At 37.9% G+C, this 24936-nt stretch overlaps 1 long non-coding RNA gene across 1 annotated transcript; it reads left to right on the forward strand.

Moving 5' to 3' along the window:
- Positions 1-1610: 1610 nt before the first annotated feature.
- Positions 1611-2138, forward strand: LOC134201855 (uncharacterized). Its single transcript, XR_009977113.1, has 2 exons — positions 1611-1736; positions 1992-2138. It is a non-coding gene; the product is annotated as an uncharacterized LOC134201855 (long non-coding RNA).
- The last annotated feature ends 22798 nt before the right edge of the window (positions 2139-24936 follow it).

Genomic DNA, 24936 nt, shown 5'->3' on the forward strand with positions numbered 1-24936 from the left:
GATTCAGACCGTCGTCGGTCTACCGAGCAATGTCACCCGACCGTTGGAAGATCTTCTCTTTGTCGCCACCTTCGAAACTTTTTCGCGGTCAGAATGCGCGGGACGGTACAATCTACTCGTGCGGGCTCACAATACGTCTTACAGGATAATCACTACTCTATTGCAGCAGATTCTACCTCCAAGTCTTAAGTACAGCGACAGCGTTCAATTCGTAATCTAATATTTAAAAAAAATCTAATATTTAAAAAAAAAAGACATGCCCGCTGAGTTCCTTGCCAGTTCTTCTCAGGACGGAGGTTAGTTTTTGTGAATTGGCGGTAGTTCTTTTGACGTTCAACAAGTATGTACTTTCAGTTATGTTGAATAAAAAAAAAATTGATTTGATTTGATTTGAATGCGAAATCGTCTCGTATGAGTAAAAAAAAAAGTTGAAAAATAAATCTTTTACAAAAAAAAAAAAAAACTTAAGCAAGTTCATTCGCATAGCACCTATCAATTTTTGAATAGCAAACTCCTTTGTATAGCGTTGCTTCAAACAAAATTGCATTTCTTTAGATTCGTACTTATACAATATATTCTTTTAGATTAAAACGAAAAGCATTTATTAGCATTATACGCTGTAATAAATTTAGCGCTGTTCGCTAGAATAACACAGGATTCTGACTCGGCGAATAAATGAAGGAGTGACGTTCGTTTTTTTTATCTTCAATTTATTTAGCAATTTCTCGAGAAGTTTTTAACTGGGGGCGTGGGGTTTGCAAGCTAAATAAGCTCTTAACGTGATTATGATGATCGATAGACTGCGACAGGACCCGAATTTAATTGATAGACTTGTAATAATTGTAGATGCTTAATGCTATTTACATGTAATTGTGAATTAAGGAGAAATTATCTCAATCGAACAGGGGCTTCGGTAGAAAAATTATTGTTTTATTATACAGCGTATAATTAGGCAGCGGTTTGGCTGTGCCTTTGGCATTGCTGACGTTCATGAGCGACCACTTAACACAAGTAGACCGTATGCTCGCCCGAAAACAAGAACAATAATAAAAAATAGTATTACTGATGGTAGGATCTCTTGTGAGTCCGCACGGGTAGGTACCACTACCCCGCCTATTTCTGCCGTGAAGCAGAAATGCGTTGTAGGTAACTATACTTGAGACCTCAGAACTTATATCTCAAGGTGGGTGGCGCATTTACGTCGTAGATGCTTATGGGCTCTAGTAACCACTTAACACCAGGTGGACTGTAGCTCGTCCACCCATCTAAGCAATAAAAAACAAGTAGATAAGTCATCAATTATCGACGTGATGGTAAATGTTTATCAAGGACCATTCGAGGGTCGAAGAATGGTGGAACCTAGCCGAGCAGACCTCAACACTATGTCCTCAAACATACGAAAGCAATTATTAAACGTTCAACTCCAATAACCCTCGTGCAATCTATCATGCCCCCACTAATTTCAAATACCTTACTATTACAACAATTCTGTACAATATAAAATGTTAGTATCATGCTGCCTATTAGTAGCAGTATTTAGTACATTATACAATTACACAATTTGTATCCCATAAAATAACATTGATGCATTATAATTTGTATTTTTTATAGATCCCGTTGTTTTGGTCTCCGTCGGCGGTCTCCGTCCGTTCGAGGTCAGAACCTGGATGAGGTGCCGCCATTTCATCCATCTTGCGTCAATTCTGTGCCTCACAGTACTGTTACAGACTCCCCGTGTTAGTTAAAGTGATGTTACATCCTTTTTAATAATCACTGATGCTGAGTAAGCATAGTAAGAAATCACTTAGTAATAGTTACCGACCGAGAGTCACTCAGTCGTATTTAACCACCCATCGGGAGCGGTCTTAGACAATATCTCCTTTCTGCCAATTTCTATAATTCAGTTGTTCGTGTGATTGAATCAACAAAAGTTAAATCTCTTCTTCAAAATTATTTTTTTTAAAACCTAATCGGGGGACCCCGCATAACAGTACGATCCAGTTCACCGTCGCTTTGGATAGCAGACCGGAGTATCGGAAGTCTTGACATACTGGCAAAAGTGCTCCATCGATAGCAATGGGCGTAGAATGTGAAATTTTGATATCAGGATATAAAAAAAAAAAAACCCAATATTAAAACTCTCTTTTGTTTAATTTCATCAGGCTTGAAATGATCCGTACATTAATTTCCTTATTTTTAATTTAGATGAGACAAATTCGACAAATGCTTTTCTTGCTATAATCCTAGTTGTGGAATCATGTTTGAATCAACACTCCATACATTCTAACCTGACCTACTCTTTTTCCCACATTTCCCATCTAAGCCTCAACCCGTAACTATGTATTTATCTACAAATTGTACCATTGAAAGGAATATAGCACAAGTTTTGAAAGGGTTCCTCCCGTCGTATTCTAACGACGAGTAGCATTGTACCAACTTTTTCATACGGGCTCTATGAATATGTTCTTTTGTAAAACTCGGAGCCTCCTTCGACATAAAACTATTTAAAACAACATAGATATCACAGGAAACTTAACCTTACGCTACAGGTATAAGGAAATATGAGCTGCATATGTTTTAGTTCGAGCACTTGTTAATGTTTGCGCTATTTTTAGAGGAAGCTACCGACCATCCTTTCAGCTTCATTCAGAGGTTATAATTTGTGAATGTAAATGCAATCTGCTCTTAGTTTGTGGGTCATTAGTTTTGCATGTTTTAGTATACTAGAGGTCCCGCAGTAGTCGAAAATCGACTATAATTAATTGGAATTGTAAGTTTGTACACTATTATGATTGTATTTTATACTTCTATGATCACAAATTTCGCCAAGACTACACTATAAAAAATATTAACAAAGACAAACAATATTTAATCTATTCTCAATTTGACAACAGACGTCAAGAACAAAAGTTTGACAATAAATAGTATGCATGCGTATGTGCGTCAAACACATGGTATGTAGTGTGTGTAATGTTTTCTTTGTTGATTTAATGTATCTTTTATGCATTATTTAAAAAAAATATTAGCATTGTGCACTTCTTCTCTATATTCTCTATAAGTGTGGAAAATTTCATACTCCTCCGTCCGCGCAATTTTCGTAAAAAGGGATACAAAGTTCTTGCTTCACGTATTAATATATAGATACTGGGTTGATGCGGCTCAAATAAATTAAGCTCAGAGTCTAAACTATACTAAGAGCATAATTCGTTTACCAACTACAGCTGGTAAGCGATACACAATTTATAGTTTGAACTGAAAAGAATTTTAGACATAGAAATTTTAATGAATTTAACGAATTTTGACTTTTTTTTTATTGCTTAGATGGGTGGACGAGCTCACAGCCCACCTGATATTAAGTGGTTACTGGAACCCATATACATCTACAACGTAAATGCACCACCCACCTTGAGATATAAGTTCTAATGTCTCAGCATAGTTACAACGACTGCCTCGCTCTTCAAACCGAAATTCATTACTGCTTCACGGCAGAGATAGGCAGGGTGGTGGTACCTACCCGTGCGGACTCACAAGAGGTCCTATCACCAGTAATTACGCAAATTATAATTTTGCGGGTTTGTTTTTTTATTACACGATGTTATTCCATCACCGTGGAAGTCAATCGTGAACATTTAGGTAACTGCAATTGAATTTCTGACAATACTATAGAATCAATGCGATATTTTTGCGGCAGAGCACACCTTTCTTCTATAATAACACCTCGAAAACTAGAAAAATTTAAAACCAACACTGTTTCAATTCTGTTGCCTCTTCGCTACGGAGCCAAAGAGTGGGGTAAAAGTATAACTATTCCAATTCTTTTTTTTTAATACCGTATATGCAGACGAGCATACGGCCCACCTGATAGTAAGTGGTTACCATCGCTCAAGGACGATAGCAACGCCAGGGGCAGAGCCAAGCCGCTGCCTACCACTTAATACTCTCCACAAGCCTCGTCTGAAGAAGGACATGTCCATAGCGCTCGGGAAACAGCGTGGAGGGGAGCTCATTCCAAAGCCGGACGGTACGTGGTAAAAAAGATCTCTGGATGCCCACTATGGATAAACGTAGTGGCTCCAGGTAGTATGGATGAAACTCTACTCCGGTGGCGGTCGGTGCGATGGTATCATCTCGAACAATTCCTCAGAGCATTCTGCAATCTAAACTTAAAAGTAACTCACCCAACTGTTGTTCCTTACGAAAAAAGATTACGTGAGTAATATTGAGGATAACAAAAAAAATATATTACGCAAAAAAACTCTCACTAAAATGATGGATGCACAGCAACATTTTTCGCGAACGTGAAAGTGGCTCAGGTGATAAAGCCCGTAGTACACTTACTGAAACCTACACAAATAAGCAACACGCTTTTCCGTGACGAACAAACATGATATATTATTATGTTTATCGTGTTAAGGAAATATCTTAGAGTCGTTACAAAAGAATCCATGTGGGACGGGTGGCTTTTTTGTGTTTTTTTTTTTTGCTTAGATGGGTGGACGAGCTCACAGCCCACCTGGTGTTAGGTGGTTACTGGAGCTCATAGACATCTACAACGTCAACGTGCCACCTACCTTGTGCGATAGGCAGCGGCTTAACTCTGCCCCTGGCATTGCTGGAGTCCATGAGCGACGGTAACCACTCACCATCAGGTGGGCCGTATGCTCGTCTGTCTACAAGGGCAATAAAAAAAAATTAAAAAAAGATACAAGTTCTAAGGTCTCAATATAGTTAAGTAAAGCAGTAATGCGTTTCGGTTTGAAGGGTTGGGCAGTCGTTGTAACTATACTGAGATCTTAGAACTTATATCTCAAGGTGGGTGGCGCATTTACGTTGTAGATGTCCATGGGGTCCAGTAACCACTTAACACCAAGTGGGCTGTGAGCTCGTCCACCCATCTAAGCAATAAATAAAAAAAAAAGTTACAACGGCTGCCCCACCCTTCAAACCGAAACGCATTACTGCTTCACGGCGGACGGAAATAGGCAGGGCGGTGATACCTACCCGCGCGGACTCACAAGTGGTCCTACCACCAGTAATAAAGATTACTTACTTACGCTTATTGTTATACTATAGACGCTGCCTCCCAATATTTCATTCAGTTGTCGCTAGTTGCAGACGTAATTAAAACAACTTCTACGGCTTAGCCATTTATCTTTTCATTTTCACTAAAAATAACAGTGGCTTGCGCAATATGCCGACGAATAGTACGTTAGTCGTCCGTGAGCCAATTAAATGAAAATCATAGAGGCGAGATTGGGCCGTAACAGTTCTTCCGATTGCTGGCTGGAAAGGCTTCTAAATAAGAAACGAAATTTACATAAAAAAGTACAATAATGATAAAGACAAAAGATAAAGTACCAAAAGTCTAAACAACTGTGTATAACACACTTTAAGCATTATTTAGTAATATTAGTTTAGAACCATCACGACCACGGGAAATTTAATTGGTACTTAGAAAGAATGCCGTAACCCACGCGTCAGCCCGCTTATTTTTTCGCCGGATCTTCTCAGCGGGTCGCGATTATGATCCGATAGTAGATTCATTCGCGAAGCAGCTGCTATTGAGTTGATAGGTCACCTTTGGAGGCGCTGGAGCAGCGGTTAGCAAATCCCACCACTCCTGGCTGAGTCTTTGCTCGCCTGTCTTGGTGAAACTGGAAAGGCTTCCGGGCCACTAGTAATCACTCTATCCTTAAAAAAAAAAAAGAACGAATACGACAAGTAATATTCTATATACATTAGATATAATATTTAAGTCTATATATTAATACGTGAAGGAAAAACTTTGTATCCCTTTTTACGAAAATTGCGCGGATGGGGGAGTATGAAATTTCCCACACTTATACAGAATATAGAGAAGAAGTGCACAATGCTAATATTTTTTTTAAATAATGCATAAAAGATACATTAAATCAATAAAGAAAACATTACACACACTACATACCATGTATTTGACGCACACACGCATGCATACTATTTATTGTCAAACTTTTGTTCTTGACGTCTGTGGCAAATTGAGAATTTGTCTTTATTAATATTTTTTTATAGAGTAGCCTTGGCGAAATTTGTGATTATATAAGAATAAAATACAATCATAATAGTGTACAAACTTACAATCCCAATTAATTATAGTCGAATTTCGACCACTGCGGGACCTCTAGTTTTAATATAATCGAGGATTCGTCTACATGTCGCAAAACGGACGGCAATATACACAGCTCTTATCTCTCACACAAAAGGCCCGTGTACCCTTTCTGTCCACCTTTGCCCGTAAAACCAATATTCTTTTACATTTTATTAACCCAATTTTGTGTTTTCACTCAATCCTGTATCAATAAAATTGAATCATCTTTCCTTAATACCACATCTTACCCTTATCACGAGTATATCATTATCCCAGGATCAATAGCTACAAAGCAAATCTCGTTCAAGGTTAACAATACAAACGGAATACGTTTTGTAAATTCGTATGTTTGTATTCGGAGAACGTGTCGGGACGATCTCACTTCTTTTCGATTTCCTGTTTTATTTTGACAGTCTGTTTATTGTTACTGTTTTTTGTTGTTGTTTGTTTTTTTTTATCGTCAAAAGCTAATTACTTTGCACCATTTCCTCAGTCACCTCGTAAACAATTGTACAAAGCAATCTCATAAATAAATTCTCTTTATTTTAAGGAAAATTAACTTGTGATCAGATAAGTTAAGGAAAAACCATAATCATATCACGCCCCTAAGCCTCTAATTTTGTCGTTCTAATGAAAAAGTTAATTACTTGCTTAATTAACTAAACGAAATGTTTCTTTGAATCATAGCACAAAAGTGATGAAATATTTTTTGTTTATTTAAAAAAAAAACGATCATTATTAATTCGCAACATTTTTTGTCATTATACGTTGGCTATCATTTTTTAGGTATTATCTCATCCGATAAACACTTACAACTGGATTCGCAGTGAGCTCGTTCACTCATCAAGTTAATTTAAGCCTAACTTTTTAATTTGTATTACCAGTGAAACTCGATAAGTCGCTCTGACAATAGATCTTACGGTATTCACAGCTTTTTCAGGACGTTTTGAAAACACACATACTCGTACCCTTTTTAAAAAGTTTTTATTAGTTTGTTGAGTGTTTGTTTTTACGTAACGGACTGACTTCAACACGTATGGTCAATTTGAAAATTTGCATACACATCAAGGATTGATTGCTGATAATACAATTATGATATAACTTCGTTCTAATACTTAACAAGAGTTAAAAAAAAACAATTAACTAGTTCGGTTTGCTATTTAGGTTTGCCTTATTAGTTTTAAGCTACACGCTGTTTTTTGCCCTTGTAGGCAGACGAGGATACGGCCCACCTGATGGTGAGTGGTTACCGTCGTCCATAGACTTCAGCAATGCCGGGGCAGAGCCAAGTTGCTGCTTTTTTTATTTTTATTGCTTATGGTGTGCAAGGGTGTACTTATGGGTGGACGAGCTCACAGCCCACTCAGGTGGGCAGGTTAAGTGGTTACCGGAGCCCATAAACATCTAAGACGTAAATGCACCACCCACCTTGAGATAATAATATAAGTTCTAAGGTCTCAGTATAGTTACAACGGCTGCCCCTCTTCAAACCGAAACGCATTATTGCTCCACAGCAGACATAGGCGGGGTGGTGATACCTACCCGCGCGGACTCACAAGTGGTCCTACCACCAGTAAAGCCTACCGTATATTTCACTTTTAGGCCTAAATCTCATTATACCCATCTTATTTTGTTTGTATAGCCTTTGTTACAGTAATGTAAAATAAAATAATGTTACTTGTTGGATAATTACTTTAATTCCAGATTTAATTATAGAAAAATCGACACGAGATTAAGTCATAAATGTGTTATTGATCGTGCAAATTTTAAATTTACCTCCATGACCCGTTTCACGAAATCCCGTGAAATTTTCGTTTAATATGATTTATTAATTAAACGGCTTTAATAAAATTCTCGAATGATTTACGATAGGAACTTTTAAACGCATCCCGTCCGCTCGCGGAGTTTTGATTTCATTATGTCAATTTATTATCGTTTCATTAATAGCTGCCGGGTTGTTTGCAATGCGGATGCGATTTTACGCTGTTTTAACTTTAGTTTACAATCTGTTTTTTTTTATTAACATTAAATCTTATCGGGCAGACGAGTTGTCGAGTGATTATCGAAAGCTATAAACATTATAATGGAATTTGAGATCGAAATAAAATAATGGAATAGAAAAAAAAATTGTGCCGACCCCACCAAGTGGAATAAGGTCTCGGAAAAAGATGAGATAGAAATAACACAATACTACAACTAACTATTAACACGCACAAAATTCTGCCAACGTCTAGAATTTTTTTTTTTTGCTTAGATGGATGGACTAGCTCATAGCCCACCTGGTGTTAAGTGGTTTCTGGAGCCCATAGACATCTAGGACGTAAATGCGCCACCCACCTTGAGATATAAGTTCTAAGGTCTCAGTATAGTTACAACGGCTGCCCCACCCTTCAAACCGAAACGCATTACTGCTTCGCGGCAGAAATAGGCAGGGCGGTGGTACCTACCCGCGCGGACTCACAAGAGGTCCTACCACCAGTAGACAAGTCACAATATGGTATCTAACTCTTAATATCAACTAGACAGTGAGCTTATCTGCACACCATAATTACGAAGAATAAAAATATAAAATATAGCGACCCGCCCTCGCTTTGCTTCGGAAACATTAAAACACACATTAAACCAAAAAAATAAAATAAAATAAAAAATTAAAAAAAGTAGCCTATGTTCATCAGGGACAATGTCGGCTTCTAATGGAAAAAGAATTTTTCAAATCGGTCCAGTAGTTTCGGAGCCTATTCGAAACAAACAAACAAACAAACAAACAAATCTTTCCTCTTTATAATATTAGTATAGAAAGGCAAATTGTAAACAATTTATTTTTTGAAATCATCAAACGAACTTCTTCGATGTAGCAAACCACATAAAGAACAACGATTTCAAACATCAAACATAACATTCAAACAGTATTGAAACTCACTCAAACTCGTCACGCCACAAAGCCACGAAAAACTTTTTGGACGTGCACAAAAGACCACTCAGAATGCAATGCGATTAAATTGAAATTACACAATGTCCTTTTCAACCGGCTCACGATCCATTGTAATCAGATTTAGCCGTATAAAAAGGGTCGTCGGTCCGTCAGTCCGTCTGTCTTATAAATCACTTTACATCTCTTCGCTAGCAAACTTTTCAATTACAAACTTGGAATGGGGAATCGACTCAAACGTACGAATTTTCGGACATGGTTTTTACTCTTGAAAACAATGATGATATTTTACTTATTTTTTTTAGGGAAATTGGAGCAAAGGTCTTTAGTGCTATCTGGAACAACAGATCTTTTCTGCTACATACCATCAGACTGTGAGATGAATTCCCCTCAACGGTATTACCCGAGCACTATGACATATCCTTCTCTATACTAAGATTTAGTAGTGATCTCAGCAGTAGGCGGTGACTTGGCTGTGCCTGTGGCATGTCGAGATCCATAGGCAACAATGACCTACCTATATTTGTCTGTCTACAACAAATTGCTATATACATCACAGCATACATTTTGTGATCTTTGAGATCAGGTTTGATTGTTACCGTAAATACTTCCCAAAATTTAAAATATTTTTATTACTTTTTTTCCATAGTTAGAGTTAATCCGCAGGTATCAGTTCTAGCATCTAACGCCTTTAGTTATAGCAGTATACTTATAGTAGCGGTAATCTCCACCTTACTTCTTTTACTCTACACTATGTCAGAGAACTTGATTTCGCGTGTCCTAAAACATCACACATTCCACTTGGTGAATATAAAAAAACAAGTCTTGATATCTCCTCTGCCTTCTCCACCAAACACTTCTCTTCCAAAACACTTCGTTACTCCACGTTCTTTGGTCCCGTAGCAATCTCAAGAAACACAGCGAACGGTGCCTTAATAGAAATTTGAATAAAATCAATTTATTTTAACGCGAGCCGCGTTTATCGCACCCTTAATAGATTGCTGTTTCACAAAAATAAATGAACGGAACCGAAGTTTTCCTCCACTAAGTAACTTTTTCTCGACTTTAAAGGAACCACGATAACCTGATTGTGTGGCTGAGTTTTTTACGATAACGATGGAGTTCTTGTTCGAAATTATCAGATGAAACTGTTCTTTTTTTTTTGTTAGAATGAAATCGGATTTTTGCCACTCCCAAACCTCACCCGTCGGTGATAAGCGAAGATTGCTACGCACGACAAATTAAGAGCACTCTGTCATCCACTCTTATATATTACTTGTTTAAATCTTATAGTTTCATGAGTTTTATTATCTACTTTAAATATTATTATACTAAAAGGAATTCACAATGTCAATTGATCGTCACCAATTTCTTAGTTAAGATCAATCGTATTGACAGTGATATTGATCATTATTAAAAAAAAAAGTGCGATATTATTACATAGTTAGAATCAAATGAGTAAGTAACCAATACAAGTTGATTTCGCAGTAAATTTTTATATATTACTGATTATTGACATCAAATGTAACGCGGCGCAACTTTGGCATACGCCAATTCTAGGTTTTGAGTTCATTCAAACATTCAAATTTATTTTTTATTTCCATTTCCGGAACACAAAATTTGTAACCATATTATTTTTAAGAGGCTCAGAACTTTAAAGTGTTTTTGGTCTAATAGATAGGACGTCTGATTACTCATACCAAGCCCGCAACATGTAAATAAAACTTAGGGAAATACTTGCCTAATTAAAACTTTTTCACAATGACTTCCACAAATACGGAAATATTTTGTATATATAACAATAAAAATCAAACCTGCAAAATATTTATTTTTACGTAGTAACTAGTGTTAGGGTGTAGTAACGAGGGCGGCACTGAAAATTTCGGGAATTAACGAAGTGACACAACATTACTATTTAAAAATATATTTATTGCTTTTCGAAGTATTCTCCGCGAAATTTGACACATTTTTCCATACGATGGAACCAATCATTGAAGCAACCATTCCATTCGGAAGTTGGGGTCTCCAAAATCGCCGTTTTGTAGGCGTTCACAGCTTCTTCAGGTGATGAAAATCTCTGTCCACGCAATTTATTCTTTATTTTAGGGAAAGTATAGAAATCATTAGGGCTTAGGTCGGGGCTGTACGGCGGATGGTCTAATAATTCTATGTTTTCTTGCTCTAAAAACTCTTTTTAGTTCTGTGCGCGGTGTGAGAACTCGCATTGTCGTGATGGAGGATGATGCGGCGGTTGCAGTTCTCTTTACGGAGATTAGAAACGACCTGTGGCAAATAAATGCTAGCATACCATTCTGCATTAACCGTTCTTTGTCCCTCAAGAGGAATAGTCGTAACATGGCCGGTTTTGGAGACAAATGTGGCCACCATTTTTTTTGCAACACTCCGTGAACGAACAATTTTTGTTGGCTTTAACTCATTTTCGAACACCCAAACTCTTGACTGGTTTTATGTTTCGGGTTCGTACGCGTATATCCAGGATTCATCACCTGATACAATGTTGTATACAGCATTTGAGGATCCTGCGTGGAATCTTTCGAGAGTTCTGACGCACCAAGTAACGCGAGCCGCTTTTTGCTCTTCACAGAGCGAATGCGGTATCCATCGGGAAAACAACTTTTTTACACCTAATTGTTCATGCAGGCTTATTTGTATTTGACTCATGCCAATTTCTAAAGTTGTCTGAATTTCGCGGTATGTCACATGTCGATCTTCCTCAATCAGCTTACGCACAGCATCAACGTTTTCTTGGTGACTGCAGTTTTTGGACGACCTTGACGGGGATCATCACTGAGCTTGACACATCCACGTTGAAACTCAGCAAACCAGCGATAAATTGTGGTTTTGGATGGGGCTTCATCACCAAATGCAGAAATCATCCGGTCAACACACTGTTTTTGTGTTAAACCACTTCGAAAGTCATAATAAATCATCGCTCTTGAATTTTCTCGAGTCAATTTCATTTTCTCAAAGACTAAACAAGTTTGACAAAACCTCGTGACAAGACCGAGAATCTTTTCTTAAATAAATAAATGGTATTCGATTTTTAAAACCAAGGAGTTTTCAATTAAAAAGATTTTAATATGACAGGAACAGTGGAAATATTCCATTCCCGATACTTTTAGTGCAGCCCAGTATACGTACGGCGTGCGCCTTGCCTATTTTTGAATGAATAAAGTAATGCAAAGAAATGGTAACCACTAAAATCTTGATTACGCGAATCAATTAATCATCTATACTAGAATAGGCATAGGGCTGAATCAATATAACACTCAAAACACGAACATAAACATACAATTAACTGCGATACATTGCACAACGTGTTTAGAAAATAATACAATAATTTGCGACAGATGGTTTACAAATGCCGCTTCCCAGAGGCCAGAGGCCATTAAAGGCTCGAATAGGCGAATAGTGCCGCCCTAATTGAGTTTCGACAACTATTTATTTACGGAAACGATTATCTAAATTGCGTTAACAGCATCTGTTGATTTCGCACCAGCGCCCTTTGACTGCCCAAGGTCGTGGACGTGAAGGGATATGAGAATCGATGTTTCAAAGATTATGAGAGGATAACAATAAAATTGAATTATTTTGGTCCTGTCACTTCTTATTTCGTTCAATAATTGTTTAAAAGGAATTTTGTTTATTAAGAAACATATTTCGTGGATAAGTTCACAAGCGTTGATAGTACAAATATCGAATAAACTTTCCAGCTTGGTTTAAAAACTGATCTTCGTGATATGATCAATTTCAATAATATCAAATTAGCACATACTTTGTTTACAGTTAAGATGAGTGCAAATATCTTTTGTTGTTAACCAGGCATCTTACTTATTATGCCATAGATACTACCATCGTATTTCATATTCATTGATTCATTTTTCATTAGGATAATAAATAAAATCAGTAACAAAAAATCGTAGAGTTTCAGGATTTTTTTTAGATAATTTCTTTTTTAACTCCTTTAAATTCGAATAAAAGATTGAACTCAATTAAAGATTACGAACCTTTTATAAGGTCTGAATCTGGGATGTAAATTGAATAGTTTTTCCTCGAGCACTTCTGATCTCTAAGCCACTGTATCCTGTTTACCAGCGCACAGGGACTGCGAGAGTGTGAACCAATAAAATACCATATTGAATGAATAATAATAGCCTGTAGACTGCTGGGAATAAAATTTACAATTGTCTGTCACCTTAACAAATACTTTAATTCTAAATCACATCTTTTTCTCGCTTCGGTTTCTTCAATAATAGGGTCGTGACTGCCTCCTCGAAACAAAAGTCTATTCCGGATCATTCCACGCCTAGTGTAGAGCATCGTGAACTGTGGTGTCAACGGCAGTGCGGATCTGATCAGTCCCAAGTGTCGGGCCTCTACCTCGTGGTCTTCTTCCGTCCAACTTGCCAGTCACAATTAGCTTCTCCTAACTGTCGTTATCCTTTCTTGCAATGTGGCTAAAGTAATCCAGAACTCTACGAAAGCAGAAAGCCTCGTCTTTATCTGGAGCTCTTGGAGGACCGACACGTTGGTGCTGTCACACCTAATAAATCACATCTAAAAACTCAATATTCTTTGATTAGACGAGAAGTGCGCATATAGAAAGTGAATTATAGTAAAACTATTGAAAACGCAATTTGCTCATTGTTCAAGGAATATGGGGACTTGAGGCTCTTACCCTTAAATTATGGATTATGTGGGGTCGCGAAATTGCAATTCCAGTCAAGGTTGCTTTTGTTTTAAAGCTTCAAAAACTATGTGAAGTGAATTTTGAACATTGTTTAATTTGTGTTATTTTTCACTGGACCACAAAGGGTGAAATTACCAGTTCTCGATTCTAATTAGTTCTCAAAGAAGGTGATTTGTTAAGTATCAGTAACTGATGTGTCAGAAAAAAAAGACGTATGGCACTCGGAGACTGCCGCGGTAAAGCTATTGCATAGCATTTTTATCAACTTATGCAATTGTAAATCGACAATAATAATTTAATATTAAAACAACAATAAAATATAATTTTCAAAAAATTTTACAATTCCATTTGTCGCCGATAGATGGAGCTTGGTGCATAAGCTGAATTGCGCTATGGTAGTGTTACCCACGAAATTATATCACATATTTTGATAGTACATAAATCGGTGTTTAGACTTCTTGCTTTAAACACTATACTAGCGCAACGTGTGAATGTGTTGAACGCGAGCTACATAGTAGGCGTAGTGACGGGTGGAAGGTTTCTTTCGTTACGAAATTTCACGATTCCGCTCTCAAGGCCCGCGATAAAATCTATGCAATAGCTTAATAAAGTCATTTAAATGTTATTTAATAAGGATTTCACTTTCACCGTATATCTGATACTCATTCTGATAATATGAACAGTATCGACAGTGTTTTGTACTCTGAAATCACGTAAGCGATTGCAGCCAATGAGGATACTATATCCAACTGGCGTGACACACACACACTTAAGTCCAGTTACGTCAATAAAATTGGTAAGCAAGCGGTTTATTTATTTGTCTAGATGTGATCACGTGCGAATTTTATAGCGATGACAACAGTAAATTGAAATTGATCGCGTTCTGGCCAATGTGCAATAAGAAATAATATCTTAGGAACAATTTCTGAGGAGCATTCTACAAGATTAAATTCTATTTTATTTGTCGAATAAAAATATTAAGCTTTGTTGGACGATTTCGGTTTTATTAATGCCCACGAAGACAGAATATCGGAGTCTCAATTTACGTTGGTCAATACCAATCACGGTCAACGTCGGGGGAATGTAATGCTCTGCTAGACCTATGGTGTCTACATTTTACAGTTTCAGACATTTATGGCTCGACATTAGAGCAGCAAAAATTTCCAAATTGAGTGTTATGATTCCTTTTTATCAAATATATGCATATATATGTAACCATATTTATTCTAAGCTGTTTTGGAAAAAATCCCTAAATTAATATACTATATTACAGTTAGATTCGAGCGTTGAAGATCATAAAAGATTACATATGTATCATTACAGGATTGTACGGGTTGCATCATTTGTATAAAAATATATCTATTATGAGATCCTCCATTTTGTAAGATATAAATGGACTTAGCTAATATATTAAAACTGTTTCTTCACTAACAAATATACAGGGTGTACATATAGAGTTAGCAAATAAAAGTGACAACGGACTAGTCATATATACCGTAAAAATATATATGATAAGACTGACTGCTGTAGGTATTTTGTTGTTTTCTTAGCATTTTGTTTATTATTTATCACCTTTATGCAATAAAACATTACCTACTCTTCAAGGCTTCGATGCACCTTTTAATGAGAGCATCTAACCAAAAAATATTTCATAATATCATGATCATTACCAAATAAAACTTCTGATCGAAACTTAAAAACAAGATTCACGTTCCCGAACTTTTCACGTCAATCAGCTTGAATTGGAGCGCTTGCGATCAAATTTATAGTAAGCTGTCACCTCCAATTTTATCGTAGAAAAAATACATCTTTTTCATCGGAAGCTGTTTGTCAAAGTCGAAAGGCGATTCCTTCGTAATGAGGGTCATTTTATATGAACCGAGTTTCTGGAATTTTCGATGGATTATTTTCGGGATAGCTCAGAGAGGAAACTCTATTTTAGCAAAAGTTATTATTGTTGCTAGTCGCGAATAGGTACCCACATAAGGTCAGATTTCAATACAGTTGTGTTCCTTATGTCAATTTATCTATATATTAATACGTGAAGCAAAAACTTTGTATCCCTTTTTACGAAAAACGTGCGAACGGAGGAGTATGAAATTTTCCACACTTATAGAGAATATAGAGAGGAAGTACACAATCCTGTATATTTTTTTTAAAATAATGCATCAAAAATACATTAAATCAGTAAAGAAAACATCACACACACTACGTACCATGTATTTGACGCACACACGCATGCATACTATTTATTGTCAAACTTTTGTTCTTGACGTCTGTTGTCAAATTGAGAATAGATTAAATATTGTTTGTCTTTGTTAATATTTTTTATAGTGTTGTCTTGGTGAAATTTGTGATTCTAAAAGTATAAAATACAATCATAATAGTGTACAAACTTACAATTCCAATTAATTATAGTCGAATTTCGACTACTGCGGGACCTCTAGTCATGTATAAATACTCTTACTTTTCACCGTTAAGTGATTTGTTTTTGTCTTTTCCAATGTGGAAATTGAACTTTATGTGGTTCATTGTAAACTTGCGTTTATTTCATTTATTTTACAATCCCTGACAAAACTACGCACTTGAATTATAGTCCTCATGGTTACATGTTTTATTTATCATAAAATAGATCTTCGTTAAGAGATATATTGTTAACACAGATCTTCATTGTTATTATTGGTTGCTGTTTGAGTATATTGGCTGACACACGGACATTTAGTCATTTAAAATTAACGTATTTATTTGCAAGTGCATCTACAACATAATATTATCTAATTATAATTGGCTTGTCTAATCAAAAACATTTTTATGTAGTAACTTCAACTGATTACTAACATAAATATAATATACTAGCTGTACCCATCCGTTTCGCTGAGCATATAAAATTAACATTATTATTTCTAACCCCTACAAAGACTCTCATAATCAATTCCCCCGTAACTGGTGTAGGGAGTCCAACACTCATATAAATATTAGCCGATCCATCAAGTACATGTATTTTCTACATGGATACCAAGTTTCAAGTCAATCGGATGCATGCTTCAGTAGTTATAACGGAACTGGTGGTAGGACCTCTTGGGAGTCCGCACGGGTAGGTACCACCACCCTGCCCATTTCTGCCGTGAAGCAGTAATGCGTTTCGGTTTGAAGGGTGGGGCAGCCGTTGTAACTATACTGAGACCTTAGAACTTATATCTCAAGGTGGGTGGCGCATTTACGTTGTAGATGTCTATGGGCTCCAGTAACCACTTAACACCAGGTGGCCTGTGAGCTCGTCCACCCATCTAAGAAATAGAAAAAAAAAAAAAAAGTGTGTGTGTCCGCTCCGACGCACGACTGGAGTTTACTGGATATAAAAAAAGTGTGTGTGTCCGCTCCGACGCACGACTGGAGTTTACTGGATATAAAAAATTAAACGAAACAATACGAGAAATAGTTCTATATTACGACAACACGATACACTACAGATTATTAACAAATTAACGAGACACAAAACAAACGACTAACAAATATATGAAAATACAATAATGAGAGAAACGCGCGATCAGTACGAGGCTTTGTGGCGGACTGCCGGCGCAGCAGCCCGGCGTCACCTGCGATAACGCATTTCGTGTGACATGCGCAATCAGGCGCATAACGCATTTCGTGTGACATGCTAGTACGATTTTGGTCCCCATAATTTTCATACCCCGGGCCTATATATGTAAATCGATTCTAAAGGAGTAAACTCCAAAAATTAAACGAAACAATACGAGAAATAGTTCTATATTACGACAACACGATACACTACAGATTATTAACAAATTAACGAGACACAAAACAAACGACTAACAAATATATGAAAATACAATAATGAGAGAAACGCGCGATCAGTACGAGGCTTTGTGGCGGACTGCCGGCGCAGCAGCCCGGCGTCACCTGCGATAACGCATTTCGTGTGACATGCGCAATCAGGCGCATAACGCATTTCGTGTGACATGCTAGTACGATTTTGGTCCCCATAATTTTCATACCCCGGGCCTATATATGTAAATCGATTCTAAAGGAGTAAACTCCAAAAAAAAAAAACATCCGTAAAAACTACTGTAGATTTATATAAAAGTATAGAAAAGGCAAAATATTTGAACCAATCAATCCGCTTCAAGAATCAAGGACTTATAGAAGAGACACCCAGTCAATTTCCTAAAACGTTGTATAAATTGTGGAGCGTAGCTTGGGCTGCGGAAATGCAAGTCGGACTGAAATATGATCGGCTTGGGCAAGGGAAATCATGTAGTTTTTCATATAAAGCGATTCTATTCAATATCTTTTCTATTTTATTGTTAGAACAAAATCATTTTTAAATGTATGACTAAATGTGTATTCATTAACTTTAACAACATATCATCAATAGGTTGTTGTCATTGTATTTGTAAATAAACAAATAAACGATGAATGTTAGATAATTTAAACAATTCATAAATGTAAAAATCTGTTAACTACTGATCACTAAGAATGTAAACTTAATTAAATAATAGTGAAATAAATCATTAATTAAAATAAAAGACTTGAAGAAATTTAATAGATATTTAATATTTTATTTGTGCCTTTTTTTTTTCTTTTTTTTGTCAGGAGGAAATCATCGGACTTCCACCCTCCACTGGGGATGGAGGGCGGGGCATGTCGGAGTTGAACCGACTAAAACCTCCTGTCGCTCAACAACCAGCATCCAAACCTCGCATGAGATAGAACTCATGAAAAGGCAAAGGGGGGAAAGTGAAGCGTTTAGTGCGGAGCAAATCTCTCCCATCACCCTCCCCCTCGGGACGCCGGACTGGCGACCACCAGTCCTCTCGGTCGGCAGGCTATCCGAAGCCCGCCTAGATGGCACCGGTTAGAATGGTCTACCCTCGGAATACCCCGCTGGGTCAGAACCAGCGTGGGTTGAGGATAGCCGGCCTTCCATCACCCGGACGCTCTTGCATAAAACGCGTGCAGAGCAGCTTGCACGTCGTCTTCTTAGGTCCCCTTCGACGGTCCCCAGGCATGGCAGGACATGTGAGAGAGATCCGAAACACTTATTTATGCCTTAGCATTATTATAGTCATGGTAATAATCTATTCGGCTTTTTATTAGAAGGTTTTGAAGTTGTCGTGGCCTAAAGGATAAGACGTCCGGTGCATTCGTATCGAGCGATGCACCGGTGTTCGAATCTCGCTGGCGGGTACCAATTTTTCTTATGAAATACGTACTCAACAAATGTTCACGATCGACTTCCACGGTGAAGGAATAACATCGTGCAATAAAAATCAAACCCGCAAAATTATAATTTGCGTAATTACTGGTGGTAGGACCTCTTGTGAGTCCGCACGAGTAGGTACCACCGCCCCGCCTATTTTTGCCGTGAAGCAGTAATGCGTTTCGGTTTGAAGGTTGGGGCAGCCGTTGTGACTATATTGAGACCTTAGAACTATATCTCAAGGTGTGTGGCGCATTTACGTTGTAGATGTCTATGGGCTCCAGTAACTACTTAACACCAGGTGGGCTGTGAGCTCGTCCACAAATCTAAGCAATAAAAAATAAAAAAAAAGGTACAAAGGTATTCCAATTTTGCTCATCCTGCTATAATTACTACTTTGCCGTTAACAGCGGTTTGACTGGGCCACTGACTCTGCTGATGTCCAAGGGTGACGATACTTACTTACCATCTAATGGGCAATAAAAAAGTAGTTCTCTGGCTCTGATCTTGAATAGTAGCAGTAGTGCGTATTATGATAACCATGTATGTACTCTACATCCAATAGGCGGTAAGCATCAAACAAAAATAAAGTTTAAACTAAAGCTTCGATATTTTCCAAGCTCTCTATCACATACAGATCGTTTTGGGTATGGGCACGAACGAGCACACAGTGTGCTCGCGATCCGTTTGTGCGTGAAATAGAGTCGCGCGCGGCGCATTGTGTTCTGTCACTTGCATTATACGGAGTTAATGCATTACCGCGCTCCGCTTGTACCAAACAAAAAATGTTTGCCTATTTTATTTGGATATCATTCATCAACATATTTCAATGTTGTGAACAGACCTTCTGTAACTAGGCTTTAAGAGACAGTACCTCATCTATGCTCCAAGGCTCATCTAGGTGAACACATTTTCAAATAATGTGTTCACCTAGAACAGACGATAGGTCTGCGTAAAAACAGCTTTGAGAGTGAAGCTGCTAGAAGAATTCAGCTGGGCTGGGCAGATTTTGGTAAGCTTCTTCGAGTCTTATAGTCGTCTATTCTGCAAAGCCTAAAGGCAAAAGCCTACAACCAGTGTGTCCTACAAGTAATGATCTAAGAAGACGAGACGTGGACACTAATGCTGGTCTAAGCTCGATGCCTCTCTAAGGGATCGTATCCGGAATCAAGTAATGTATCAGAGAACCAGACTTAACGACATAGTAAACGTTTTGTTAGACGCCAAGGTGGAGTGATGGAGTCCAGAGGCCCCGGACCGGATCGCCCACCATGCATACGGGGAGGCCTATGATCAAAAGTGAACTAAAATATACTCTTATTGATAATTTAAATAATTTAAAATAATAGTGTACATCTGGGTATACAGTATACATTTTATTTTACAAGTATTTTGGCTGGATGGTATCGGTCTGGAATAACATCGCTCATGTCTTTCTGTGAGTATTCTTATGGTCCATCGATTCAACGGCGAATAGGCAGCAGTTTACCTGAGTTTTATACCAGCGTACTACGATAGCCAATTAGCATTTATTGAGTAGGATAGATAGCATTTGACGATTCGAGTGGGTCCAATCTCCGGGCTAATCGTCAAAGTAACGGCACTCGTATTAGTTACATCTGCTTTATTAACTCATTTAGTGATGTGACGGACTCTATTTGGCTCAGGTTATATTCCAGAATACTTCACTGGACTAGAAAATGCCAGCGTTCCAAATCGTACACAATTTTAAAAATCTAATAGAATCACTTCAATTAACCTATTACTTTATCGACCAGACAAGTAATAAGAGCACCGATGCTGTATTAGGTAAGCCCATAAAATCACACGTACTGACATATTGGTAGAATCGTCCGTAATCGACCTACACGGACTGAACTTGCCAAAAGTTATTATCTCGTGGTGAAGATACTTTGAAAATATGCCGCCGCTCAGAAATGGACTTGGGATAAACTTATATTAGTTATAAATAGTAAACATATCTGAAATGTCTAAGCTAAATACAATAAAATACATAGCTCACACGTCTTCACGAGTCACTTCCGGTGTGAAAGAATAACATCGGGTAATAATAATCAAATCCGCGAAATTATAATCTGCATAATTATTGGTGGTAGGACCTCTTGTGAGTCCGCACGGGTAGGTACCACCACCCCTCCTATTTCTGCCGTGAAGCAGTAATGCGTTTCGGTTTGAAGGGTGGGGCAGCCGTTGTAACTATACTGAGACCTTAGAACTTACACTTCAAGATGGGTGGCGCATTTACGTTGTAGATGTCCACGGGCTCCAGGACCCACTTAACACCAGGTGGGCTGTGAGCTCGCCCACCCAACTAAGCAATAAAAAAAAAGTCAAAATGAAACCCCCTAATTTTATATTTCCATGATCAGTAATGGGTTCACTATTACTGAGGAGGAGATGATATTTCATTATTATCGTTAATGGCCATCGATATATTACCCTATATCGATGTTAATGGCAGATGAATAAACGTCACATCCTTATGACTAATTATTTAGTTAGGCCTCTTGTCTAGTAATTACTATTGCTCATGAATGCTGCCAATCCTAGGAGCATAGCCAAAGCGTTGACTACGAGCCAGAAGGAGTTTTTTGTTGTTAAATATCGTAGGCAAAAGGATACGTCCTAGTTTTGGCTAAGCGCACGAAACCGTGGAAGAGAGCTCATTCCGTAGCCGGAGTTATGTCATAATCGTTCTACGATACATTTGATATATAGATTTTATGCCTTACGAGGGCGGCACTGAAAATTTCGGGAATTAACGAAGTGACACAACATTACTATTTAAAAATGTATTTATTGCTTTTCGAAGTATTATCCGCGAAATTTGACACATTTTTCCATACGATGGAACCAATCATTGAAACAACCATTCCATTCGCAAGTTGGGGTCTCCAAAATGGCCGTTTTATAGGCGTCCACAGCTTCTTCAGGTGATGAAAATCTCTGTCCACGCAATTTATTCTTTATTTTAGGGAAAGTGTAGAAATCATTAGGGCTTAGGTCGGGGCTGTACGGCGGATGGTCTAATAATTCTATGTTTTCTTGCTCTAAAAACTCTTTTGTTCTGTGCGCGGTGTGAGAACTCGCATTGTCGTGATGGAGGATGATGCGGCGGTTGCAGTTCTCTTTACGGAGTTCAGAAACGACCTGTGGCAAACAAATGCTAGCATATCATTCTGCATTAACTGTTCTTTGTCCCTCAAGAGGAATAGTCGTAACATGGCCGGTTTTGGAGACAAACATGGCCACCATTTTTTTTGCAACACTCCGTGAACGAACAATTTTTGTTGGCTTTAACTCATTTTCGAACACCCAAACTCGTGACTGGTTTTTTGTTTCGGGTTCGTACGCGTATATCCAGGATTCGTCACCCGATACAATGTTGTATACAGCATTTGAGGATCCTGCGTGGAATCTTTCGAGAGTTCTGACGCACCAAGTAACGCGAGCCGCTTTGTGCTCTTCACAGAGCGAATGCGGTATCCATCGGGAAAACAACTTTTTTACACCTAATTGTTCATGCAAGATTATTTGTATTTGACTCATGCCAATGTCTAAAGTTGCCTAAATTTCGCGGTATGTCACATGTCGATCTTCCTCAATCAGCTTACGCACAGCATCAACGTTTTCTTGGGTGACTGCAGTTTTTGGACGACCTTGACGGGGATCATCACTGAGCTTGACACGTCCACTCAGCAAACCAGCGATAAATTGTGGTTTTGGATGGGGCTTCATCACCAAATGCAGAAATCATCCGGTCAACACACTGTTTTTGTGTTAAACCACTTCGAAAGTCATAATAAATCATCGCTCTTGAATTTTCTCGAGTCAATTCCATTTTCTCAACGACTAAACAAGTTTGACAAAACCTCGTGACAAGACCGAGAATCTTTTTTTAAATAAATAAATGGTATTCAATATTCCATTCCCGATACTTTTAGTGCAGCCTAGTAATGTAGGAGATATTGTTCATTGGTGGTCTTGTGAGCCCACGCGGGTAAGTGCCACCACCCTGCCTATTTCTGCCGTGAAGCAGTAATTTCGCGTTTCAGTTTGAATGACGGAGCAGCCGTTGTACTGTAAAAACTGAGACTTGGAACTCATGTCTCAAGGTGGGTTGTGACATTAACCTACATGATGTCTATGAGCTGACGATCACCAGGCTATCAGCAAGTGGGTCGTAAGTTTGTCGATCGTCCTAGCATTGAAATAAAAATGTGGCGATATTGACACTGTTAGTGTCATTGGTCGTTGAAAATAATTTCGTACTAGAAAGCGAAATCCGATATTTTTTTTCGAATATAGAAAAATCTTTTATTTTGAACTTCAAGTCCCCACCATCTCTAAATCCCTCCCATCGACAAAAGACAATGTTGTTCTCTTATCTCTCGTAATTTATGCGAAAACTTGTCGAAACTTGGTCACTTAAGGAGACGATTCGACTTCAGAATGTCGATTGCGATAAAATTATACTTTTGTAGTTGTGAGGTTTAATGCCTCTGGAGCCGTCTGTTTCTTGTTGTGTAAATATTAATGTTATTTCCAAAGCCCTTTAGCTGTTTAGAACTGCCATCAAATATAAATCAGATGGGAATTTTTGTACGTCATTTGCTTAGGCCATCTTATCCGGCTCTAAGGACCAAATTGCATACACATTTTGTTCATTCAATCAATTATTTACCATCAAAGGCATATTTTTTCGCTGCCAACATACCACTAGTATGATAATAAATAACTAGGAACAAATCACGCACGGTCATCCGGCCCCAAATTGAGATTCCGTGTGTTGTAGGTACCAGAGACTGACATACATATTATGGATGTACTTATACTTTTAAATATATACACATCTATACTGAAAATAAGCACCCAGACAAAGAGCAAACAAACCTGTTTATCCTACGAATGTTTGCCCGCTGCGGGAATCGAACCCACGACCCTCGGCGTCCCTCGACCCTGACTGTTGTCAGGACCGCTAACTACTGCACCACCGAGAAATATTTGTACTTATTTAATATAATATAAGAATATACTAGAATATATTCATGATTTACCGAAAACATCTCTTCCTTTTTTTGTAATTTGTAGCCACTTATATCGGTCAGGGGCGCAGTGAAGTGCGAGGGACAGTGTCGTATCCAGACACTCGGACACTTGGTCACACCATTTTTTTTGGCTCCAACCTCTGGATCGTCTTTCATCCACTTTATCCATCACTATGAGTTTCTACAGGTTGTCAGAAGGTTTTCTTGCTATTGACCATAATATTGGAGCACTCTATATAGGCATATCGTGAATAGCCTCTGGTCAACTTTTAGCTCGCAGAACGCGCCGCCAATATCTCAAACGCGTCTTTGCGTCTAAAGTTCCTCAAATTCATTATGAACGTGATTACAAAAAGAAGATGCGATATTATACATGCATTTTAATCTGTTTTAGACCAACCATTTCTTCACAAGCTTCACACGAACATGAATTAACATAGCTAACAGTATTCAACTTTATTCTTCACTAACATTAGCCGCTATTCAATATTACATTCTTTCAACCAAACAATACTATCGCCACAGTAACAAGTGCCGACATTAAACACGGCGATTGTACTGCACACTCGAATATTACGCGAGTAATAACCCGTAATAACGCGTAATATTCGACACGCGTCCGGTAATGCGTGGTAATATTTTAAGGCGGTACGACGCCGGTGCCAGACCAATAATCGGATACCTAACAGATGCTTGAGAATTGACAAAGAATAATAGGTTCTAGAACGGATAATCTATGATGTGACAATTTCTGAGGTTTTCGTGAATTGCGCTTAAAGAGACTTATTGAATTTCATGCTGATTGATTTACTGATATTTTGCTGTTTTTTATTTTTATTGTTTAGGTATGTGGACGAGTTCACAGCCCACCTGGTGTTAAAT

Source organism: Bombyx mori, chromosome 4 (assembly GCF_030269925.1).
Source record: "Bombyx mori chromosome 4, ASM3026992v2".
NCBI classification, from domain to species: domain Eukaryota; kingdom Metazoa; phylum Arthropoda; class Insecta; order Lepidoptera; family Bombycidae; genus Bombyx; species Bombyx mori.